Source organism: Ochlerotatus camptorhynchus, unplaced genomic scaffold (genome assembly GCF_037179485.1).
Source record: "Ochlerotatus camptorhynchus isolate MF236.1 unplaced genomic scaffold, CSIRO-AGI_Acam_v1.1 ptg000330l, whole genome shotgun sequence".
Taxonomy (NCBI): domain Eukaryota; kingdom Metazoa; phylum Arthropoda; class Insecta; order Diptera; family Culicidae; genus Ochlerotatus; species Ochlerotatus camptorhynchus.
In genome coordinates, this window is record NW_027040818.1 from 12822951 (window position 1) to 12831965 (window position 9015).

A 9015-nucleotide genomic window follows, 5' to 3' on the forward strand; every position below is an offset into this window, starting at 1 on the left:
GAGAAGACTTCCTTTACATGATGGTTATGTTGGTTTGTGTGGGCGTGCCTTAATTTCCTAGTAATCATCGAGAGAAGTCATTGTTTATAAAAGCTGTTTCGCACTACTTTCAGCTCTATCTATAGATTAGACAATAATACAGAAGGGCGGATCAAACAAACTGTAATGACCTTATCTCGCGAACCGAAGCTGGGACTTTCATCCCCCTCGCATGAGAATCAGTTGAAAGAAACGAGAAAATCAATTTAATCAAACGTTGTCTTCGTCGAGTTGCTTAAGTTTCGGTTTAACATGAAATGTTTGTTAACGTTCCATGATTTACGTCCAATATGGATTACGTCTCGAGTAAAAGTTGTTATTTCTAAGTGTGTACTCAACCACTAACTTAGGCTGTGTTCCATTTGTGCGAATTTGCACTTAAATTTGATACTTTGAAAATAATTAAATAAAAAATTATAATGTTCGAAAATCCCTCTGTTGTTGCTCTTCCGATTTTCTAGAAGGTGTTTGTCAAAATTGATTCCTACACGCAGGCAAAAGAACGTACGAATTCCATAAGAAACATCAAGATCAAGAATTGAAAAGGGCCCATCAACATTTGTAAACAAACCGTTCCAAAGCCCTTTACTCACAAAGCAAAGGTCACCCACGCAAAACAACTTCATCATCGGATAGGGGAAACTTCCATCTACACGATAATGGTGTTGGTTTGTGTGAGCGGCCTTCGATGAATGGCTTTGGAATGGTTTGTTTACAAATGCTGATGGGCCCTTTTCTATTGTTGATCCAGACTTATGAATTTTAGCCACAAGAAATCAGTATGAATTTCATTAATTTGCCTTATGAAAAATAATGTTGACAAAAAAATAATAAATCGGAGAAGACTGAAACCGAACCATGGACGTTAAGCTTACGGGACCTTTCTCTTTCTTTCAACGCTTGGGAAGATGAAATGATTAAAGGCGTATAAGAGCTACCTCATGTTTCCCGAAAATCGTTCATAAGTCACGCTTTTGACATTCATATGTGTTGTTCATAAGTTGAGCCTTATGAAATTCTTATGTCTATTTGCCTCAGTGTAGTCCGTCAGAAATAAGTCTTCAGTGTTCACTCGGCTGTCGACAGAAGCAGGCCACTCATGATGTGTGTCACGCGATCGTCTGTTTACTCGGCAGCAACCATTATTGTGTGGTCCTCCTCATTGTTCTTCATCAGCAGTTCTTTCGGTCGATGCTTCGTCGACTTTGGATGTGGACCGTACACGATTGCTTTTATTGACAATAATCGTATTGTCAATACATTCAATATTGACGTCAATACATCGGTATTGACAATATTTCTGTATTCACATCATCAATATTAATGTCAATAATTCCCCTTCGCGTCAATATATTGATACGTGTGGGGTTTGCTGGAAAGCAACCATTTCGTGATGGAGGAGGCTTATTGGATGGCAGAAGATGAAGGCTGCGACAACCGTCCATCAAATTACATCATCAGAGTAACATCGGGCGCCGTCGTGGAAGGCCGAACCCGTCCCCTGGCACTCGAAGCCAAAACCTCAACGCAGCAAATGACGAACGACAAGACATTCCAGCTATAGTCGCTATATTCATAGTCTGGCGGATAAAATCTCGGGAACCAATTGAGCTGTCAAATAGCGGAACCAATCGAGCAAATAACGACCAACAACAGAAAAGAGCACATCAGCTATTCCGAACAAAATTTCGGAAACCGTTTTCTCGTGACTTAAGGCTCACCTACACAAACTAACGCCATCTTTAGGTTGTGGAAAGTTTCCCCTATCCGATGATGCTGGTAATTTACATTCGATTGGCGAGGAAAGAATAATCAGCGTTTTGTTTATAAAAATTGATAGTACCTTTTCAATTGTTGGTCTACGATATATTGAAATGGTTCCGCTTTTTGATAGATCGAAATTCTATTCGCCAGACTATGAATATAGCGACTATAATTCCAGCAGGTTTCACTTTAACTACTACACACGATCAACAGCCAAAAACTGTAATGCTGGGTTTAGACTAGGCAAGTCAAATGATCAACTCAGTTGAATTCAATTGGCTTGCAAAGTTGAGCCTGGTTCAACTTTTTTCAATTCAAGTGAGTTGATCAAGTCAGTTGAATGGCATGGTTTACACGTTCAATTCACGTTCAAGTCAGTTGAATTCAACTGACTTGAACGCGAATTGAACGTGTAAACCATGCCATTCAACTGGCTTGATCAACTCACTTGAATTGAAAAAAGTTGAACCAGGCTCAACTTTTCTAGTCAATTGAATTCAACTGAGTTGATCATTTGACTTGCCTAGTCTAAACCCAGCATAACACTGCGACACCAGAATGGAGCAATATCCCTTTGATCCAACTCCCGCACCCCACCCGAATAATATGAACGCATCAATGAAGCAGGAGATCACCTTGGTTTTTCGGGCCGGGGTGGACAAAATACTTTCAGGCCAAACTTTTGGAATTCGATCAACTTTGGCTGACAGGACTCACTGTCCGTTGTTCGTATTATGAGTATTGGACTTTGGATACCAACTCTGGCAAGTGGTGTGACTTGCGTAAATTTAGTATGGAATTTTGTTCGGGTAAATGACGGCTTCGGCAATACCTTATTCTATTATCATCAGGGGGTAAACAACGTCCTTGAGAGCTCAATTTTGGCATGTGGATACATTGTGTTTCAGAGTATTCTTCTTCTTTTTATTCGCATTTTAAGCTTATTGCTTAGCGGATATTAGCTTATTGCGTGATCTCAACTTAGTGTTCTAATGCACGTCCACCATAGAGGTAACTCTGAGACTAGAAGGTCCCGAAATAACGTGCTCAACTTTTTGGCTCAGCTCTGGTCAGGCCAGTGACAAGGCCTATACCAACAGCAGCGTTTGACAGTACGCAGCATGTCCCGGGCTCAAATCGTTTATTTTGCTGTTTTGGGCCCGCTGTCATGGTATAACATGTTGCCTACGCGCCTGCCACTGGGCTGGCTCTGGTACTCTCTTCGGTCCCAAGCTAATCGATTCACCCCTCGAAAATCCACTAACCCCTCATTTTATCTGTCAAACTTTCATAGCGAATCACAACAAACATTGTGCAGTAGTAGAATTTCCACTAGAATGGGGTACGTTAATCGTTTGCTTGGGACCAATAGGCTACTGTGTTACCTGACTTATAACGAATATACGTTGTATACGAGTACCCCGAATACAACGTATGACTCGTCTAATTTTGCATAGTATTTGCAATGTAAAATTAGACGAACTATACGTTGTATTCGGGGTACTCGTATACAACGTATATTCGTTATATAAGTCAGGTAACACAGTAGTCAAGTAGTGAGACAATTTAAAATCGTTAGTTTCGTATTGATTGTTGATAGAGGTGACTCCACAGTTATTAATTGAGAGCTTTCGATGCCAATACCAATGCATGAATTTGTATATTGTGTGGCAAGCACAATGATACTCTATGCCCAGGGAAGTCGAGAAAATTTCCAACGCGAAAGATTCCCTCGACCGGACCGGGAATCGAACCCGCCGCATCCGGCTTGGTAATAACGTACCCTTGCTGACTAGGCGATGAGGCCCCCCTGTTTCAGAGCATCTATTGGCCAAATTTGAGTGCTCTACACACTAAGATTTTGTTTCCGTGTTCGGTAAATTTTACCGATATCAGAACAGCTGAACGTTCGTTAAACTTTGGTCTTCATTTTAAAGGCAATTGAATTTGAAAATAGTTTCAAAACATGTTCAACCTTGTTTAAATGATCAAATCTTGTCATTTTAGTGGAGATTTAGTTTCAAAGTAGCTGAAAAGCAAGTGAATTGAATTGCATAAATTTCACCGAACAGTTCAGCTGTTCAGATTTCGGTAAAAATTACCGAAGTCGCCGATAATTTCTAATTGTGTAGGACTTTGTTTACCTCCTGACGGTAATAGGTTAAGGTATTGCCGAGGCCGAAATTTCCCTTATGTCTTGAAGTCTGTTCAAGCTAAACCACGCGATCCGTTCAACCTCTATAAAGCTTCTCAAAGAACCTTAGCAACGATTGGCGAAACGTCAACGCTTAACAGTGATGCCGTTTTGTATTATATTGTTTGTGTCTTGTCAGTGTGTGTCTTAAAGTGTCGAACTGTGCCGATCAGTGTTGATTACCCCTTGTTGTATTTACCCGGGACGGGACTTGTCAATCCAGCTTCTCACTCTTCTTAATGTTTTTGATGAATGCCCGTCGAAAATTAGTGCATGGTGTTTGACGGAGTTGATCAATGATGCCAGAATAACAGTGGCGTCGCGTAACCTCACTTTTTACCTGTGCACCAACTTTCAAAAATAGATTTAATGCCATATTCATACTCGAATCGGTTGAAAAATACACTTAATCTTCTAGTTAATTCGATATTTATCCATTGCAAGCAATATTTTGATAATTGTTTATGTTTTGAGAGTTGGTGCACAGGTAGATTGAGCTTAAGGCGATGCCACTGCCAGGATTGCAAAATGATTTTTCTATTTTCAATTGAATTTTATTCGGAGTTTCTACTGCAGTTTAGCACCTTGTACATCATTTTTACTTAACACAATAAAAACAACCATAAACAAACAATAATATCCATCTCTTAAAGCACGCTGAGGACCATATTTTCCAACTTTCCTTTCGCAAATATAAACAATTAACAACGCCATTGACGTCAACATTGATTCCGGCATCACTGCCAGCCAGATTGATGTGATCCCTCTGTCCTTTTTATTCCACGATTGCTACTGTCAAATCGACCAATCAGCAACTGGCTCGGATTTTACAGCAAATTGGCTCAAAATCGCTACCCGATTGTCAAGTCCCGTCCCAGGTGTTCAACGCCTTTGCACTGCAAAATATTCATGTAAATCGATGAAACAGATACTTATTTACGAGCAAAAATGTTCGCTTAACACCTAATTCTGTTGGAATGACGTGTTGAGCACCACTCATTCAATTTATTTTTGTTTTGGCAGTTGCCTAGAACATACATAAGGTAACATCAATATTAGACTGATGCAAAATTTGAAATTTTCGCTCCACTGGCTCAAACGGCTTCAAATCAGGTCCAAATTAGCCTCCCAAAATTTGAACTAATTTGGTAAGAAATTGACTTGACACAAACCACTTGAATTTTATATGGAAATCGCTATGGGAAAACCAAACTTTTTGTTCATAGTCTTCTAATGTTTATCCATATTGCGCTGTTAAAAAGTTCCACAGCTATTGTCACGGGAAATTTTCTCAGCTACAACTTTGCGGAATATTGTTTTTCAGTCAAACGTCAAATTAAATATTTATTAATTGTTTAAGCGACTGATATTCTTATGGTATGATCAAGCACTTGTTTTGTTGGCAACACTGTATTGTACAGTGTGGCATACACGGTAAGAATAAAATACCCAACAGGAACTTTGTGAAATTTCAAGGAACTTTACATATGTTCAAGAATAGTTGTAGGTGCCTTTTCAGAAGTGCAGAGATGTCCAGAGATCTTTGTAGAATTAAGAGAGATTGAACAAATGTGGAGTTTGAAATAAATTCAGGGAATTTCGTAGAAGTTGAGGAAATTTAGTAAAACTTAAGGGAGTTTTATAGATGTCCAGGAAACATTGCATAAGTTACAGGATATTCTTTCAGACGGAGGCTAACCAGCCTCAGACTGAAAACCTCTCTAATAAAGAAAACCAACTAACTATTCTTTCAGACATCCTTCCTAGACAGCAGGAAACACTAAAAAGATCTCCATACAGACGAAGATATTAGTAAAGTTCCCTAGATTTTTTTTCAAGACTTCAAGATGATCCAGTTCTGAGGATCTCCAGCTGTTTAAAAATGTAATGATCTTTCATTAAAGGTAGGTTGTAGGTTTTTCAGGAAGTACCGTAATCCGGGCGAAAGTTGATCACCGGAGTGAAATTGATAATTATGCTAACGATCATAGGACTGCACGATTGATGTCATTACCATTCAAGTAAGTGTCAATGAATCGGAATTATTTAATAAATTGCGGTAAAATGTTTCAAATGTCAAAAAATCCAGTTTTTTTTCCAAAATTGACAGTAATTTTCAATAAAATTGCCTACATTTAGGCACATCTGTGCATTTAAGACATCTCTTTTTGGCGTTTCTGCTGAAAATACTTTTCACACAAGGGTTTTAGCATCTGAATCGGATTCAGGGAACCCACATTTAATAAGAACAATTACTAGAAATGCACTGGGAAACCATTTGAGGGGTTGATCAATTTCATCCCATATCGATATTTTCAAATTTAAGATTTCAAAAATTTCCTAAAAATTAACAAGACATCCAATATTTTAAGAAATCATGCAGGACGATGGAGCCCTTATGCTACTGATTTTTTTCCCTTGATTTGTTTTCCGTCGATCTTGTTTTCCGTGCTGAGCACCAATTCTACCGACGCCAGGGAGGCAACTCCCACACCTGGACCCTACCTATCGACCCATCAACTCATGAATCGGGGACCAACGGCTTTACTTAGGCGTGATCAGAGATGTTATGCCTGAGAACATCCCGGCGGCGCCGACTGGGATTGAACCCAGGCCTGCTGGGGTGAGAGATAATCACGCTTACCACTACACCACCCGCGCCGCTAGCTACTGATTTAAATACCATTAGTTTTTCAATTTAGTTTATTGTAGAAATTTATTTAGATATTTACGAGATCACTATCAATTTGTCCCGGATTACGGTATTCAAACGTTTTCCAGCTAATTGAAGCTGATGGAATCTTGAATGATGAATTGTATTTTCTTTAGGAAAGACCCGTGCCTTGGTGCTTTAGCTATATTGGTACGAATTAGCACTCCAGGAACTGAATTCCGGGCATAAATTTCAACGAAGAGATGATAATTTCTACATATATCTAATTTGTATAGATTTCATTCTATTCGATTTAGCTGCAGGATAGTTTGTGCTTTTCGTGTGCATTTTTTTTCAATAATTCAAGAACACTAAAAAACGTCGTATAAATAATTAATTTGTTCCGATATAACCAAAACTAACTTCCTTTGAAATAAAAAAAAAGTCTCAATGCTTTTGTAAAAATAAGTTCAATTATTATCTAGTTACAAACAGGAACACAATCATTAAACTTCGAGTTCATTCCTTTCGATTAGAATTAAAGTTAAATCTTGATTGACTCCGAATGTTAGTTAGTCCGATGCATCGAATAAAAAAATGTTCTGGATAAATGCTTTATTACATTCTTTTCTCTTCAAATATCAGAATCATGACAAATTATAACCTGACTTTTCATAACTTTTGCCAGATGTCAATATTTTTCGAAATTTTTAAATCTTAATCGTAAACATTTTCCTAAGTCGTAAATGTATGAAATTTATTATGTGTGCACTTTACCATGTTTCTAAATTCAAACTCCTAGAATTTAATTTGGTTCCTATGTCTGAGATTTAACTAATGATGAAATATTCAAAATCTTTAAAAAAAACTTGTTATAAAATTCATGGAATTATCTAACTCTGATCATTTTCTTATGTTTGAGATACTTAAGTTTATGACATCCGGACGCTATGTGATTTCATTACCTAAAGCATGAACAAAGGTTCATTGCTTGTTCAAATTCAGTAAGCTTTTAAGACTCCTCCAATCGAGGTCCCAATCGTTGCTATGAAATAAATATAATTAAATTTATTGTTTGATCGTCACAGAAAAAAAACAAGCATCTTCGCGTGTTTTTATTTAACCGTAGTTTAGCAAAATAAATGTAAAAAAACGCAACAGGCCCACCCTAGGCCCCCTCCAAATAAATTTTGTAGCTACTGATTAAACCACTGTGCACTGTGCACTGACACTAGGATGAAACATGCAATCAATAATAACCTGACTCAAGTCATGTACACAATATCAAAGCAACTAATCGTCCAATTAACTTCCCATCCTTCCACAATCCATTAGCATGCTCACATTGCTCATTGCTCATTCATCATCATGAAAACCCAAATCCATCTGTATTGAAATCGATTTGCGGAAAAACAACATTCTGGCTGATCATCAAAACATGCCCCCGCCCCCATCTAGCAAACCCGCACCCGCTTTGCTCCGATACATCACGAAATCCTAGATCTCCTAGAAGTCGCGCTAAATGTCGCTAACCCACGATCAACTCCTGCTGCTTTCAACTCGATCTCTCTATCTACATCAGGGAAGTGCGAATCAACGGCCGACAATTGAATTAGACCCACGAGAAAAAAAAAACAAAAACACACCGACTCGCGACCGACCCAACCCAACAACGTCGTGGTCGTCGAAGTCGTCGTAGCCGCCGCTGCAGCCGCTGGGAGGACGAAAAATAGAAAACTAATTGAACACTTTTTCTTCGCAACAACGATTGTAACTGTTTTCTTCTGCGTCTTCTTCTTCTTGTAGTTGTTGTTCTTTTCTTCTCGATCGCCGTGCACTTTTCCGATTTTCAATCACTCTTATGTAAGAGGCAATTATTTAATCACTTTAAATTTTCTTCAGCCCCGTTGTAAAATTTCCTGTTTTGAATTCATAATTTTCAACGATCGAACGTTTGCGAGCACGTGTTTTTGTTTTGACACCTTGACGCCGTCCCACGACGCTTCACACCGACGACATTCCAATCATAATTCAGTATATTCAAACCAGGTAGACACCGTTCTTCTAGCATTCTCACTTTCCAATTGCATCCACCTGTGTTCCACTAGGACACTAGGAGCGACCTTGACGGGAGCAGTGTTCGGTGACCCTTTTCCCGGACGCGCACCCGTTAACGGTTCAACAAGTGGCCAATTTTTCACGTCCCTGGACTACCACCCATCCGATCACCATAAAGAAAAATAAATCCTTCCTCCGATCTGATCCGACTGATGATAACTTACTTTTCTATTCGAAAGCTCGACTGAAACTGAGCCGTATAGCCATTACTGACTGGTCCGAGGATCGTCGTCTTCGTCGTTGTTGG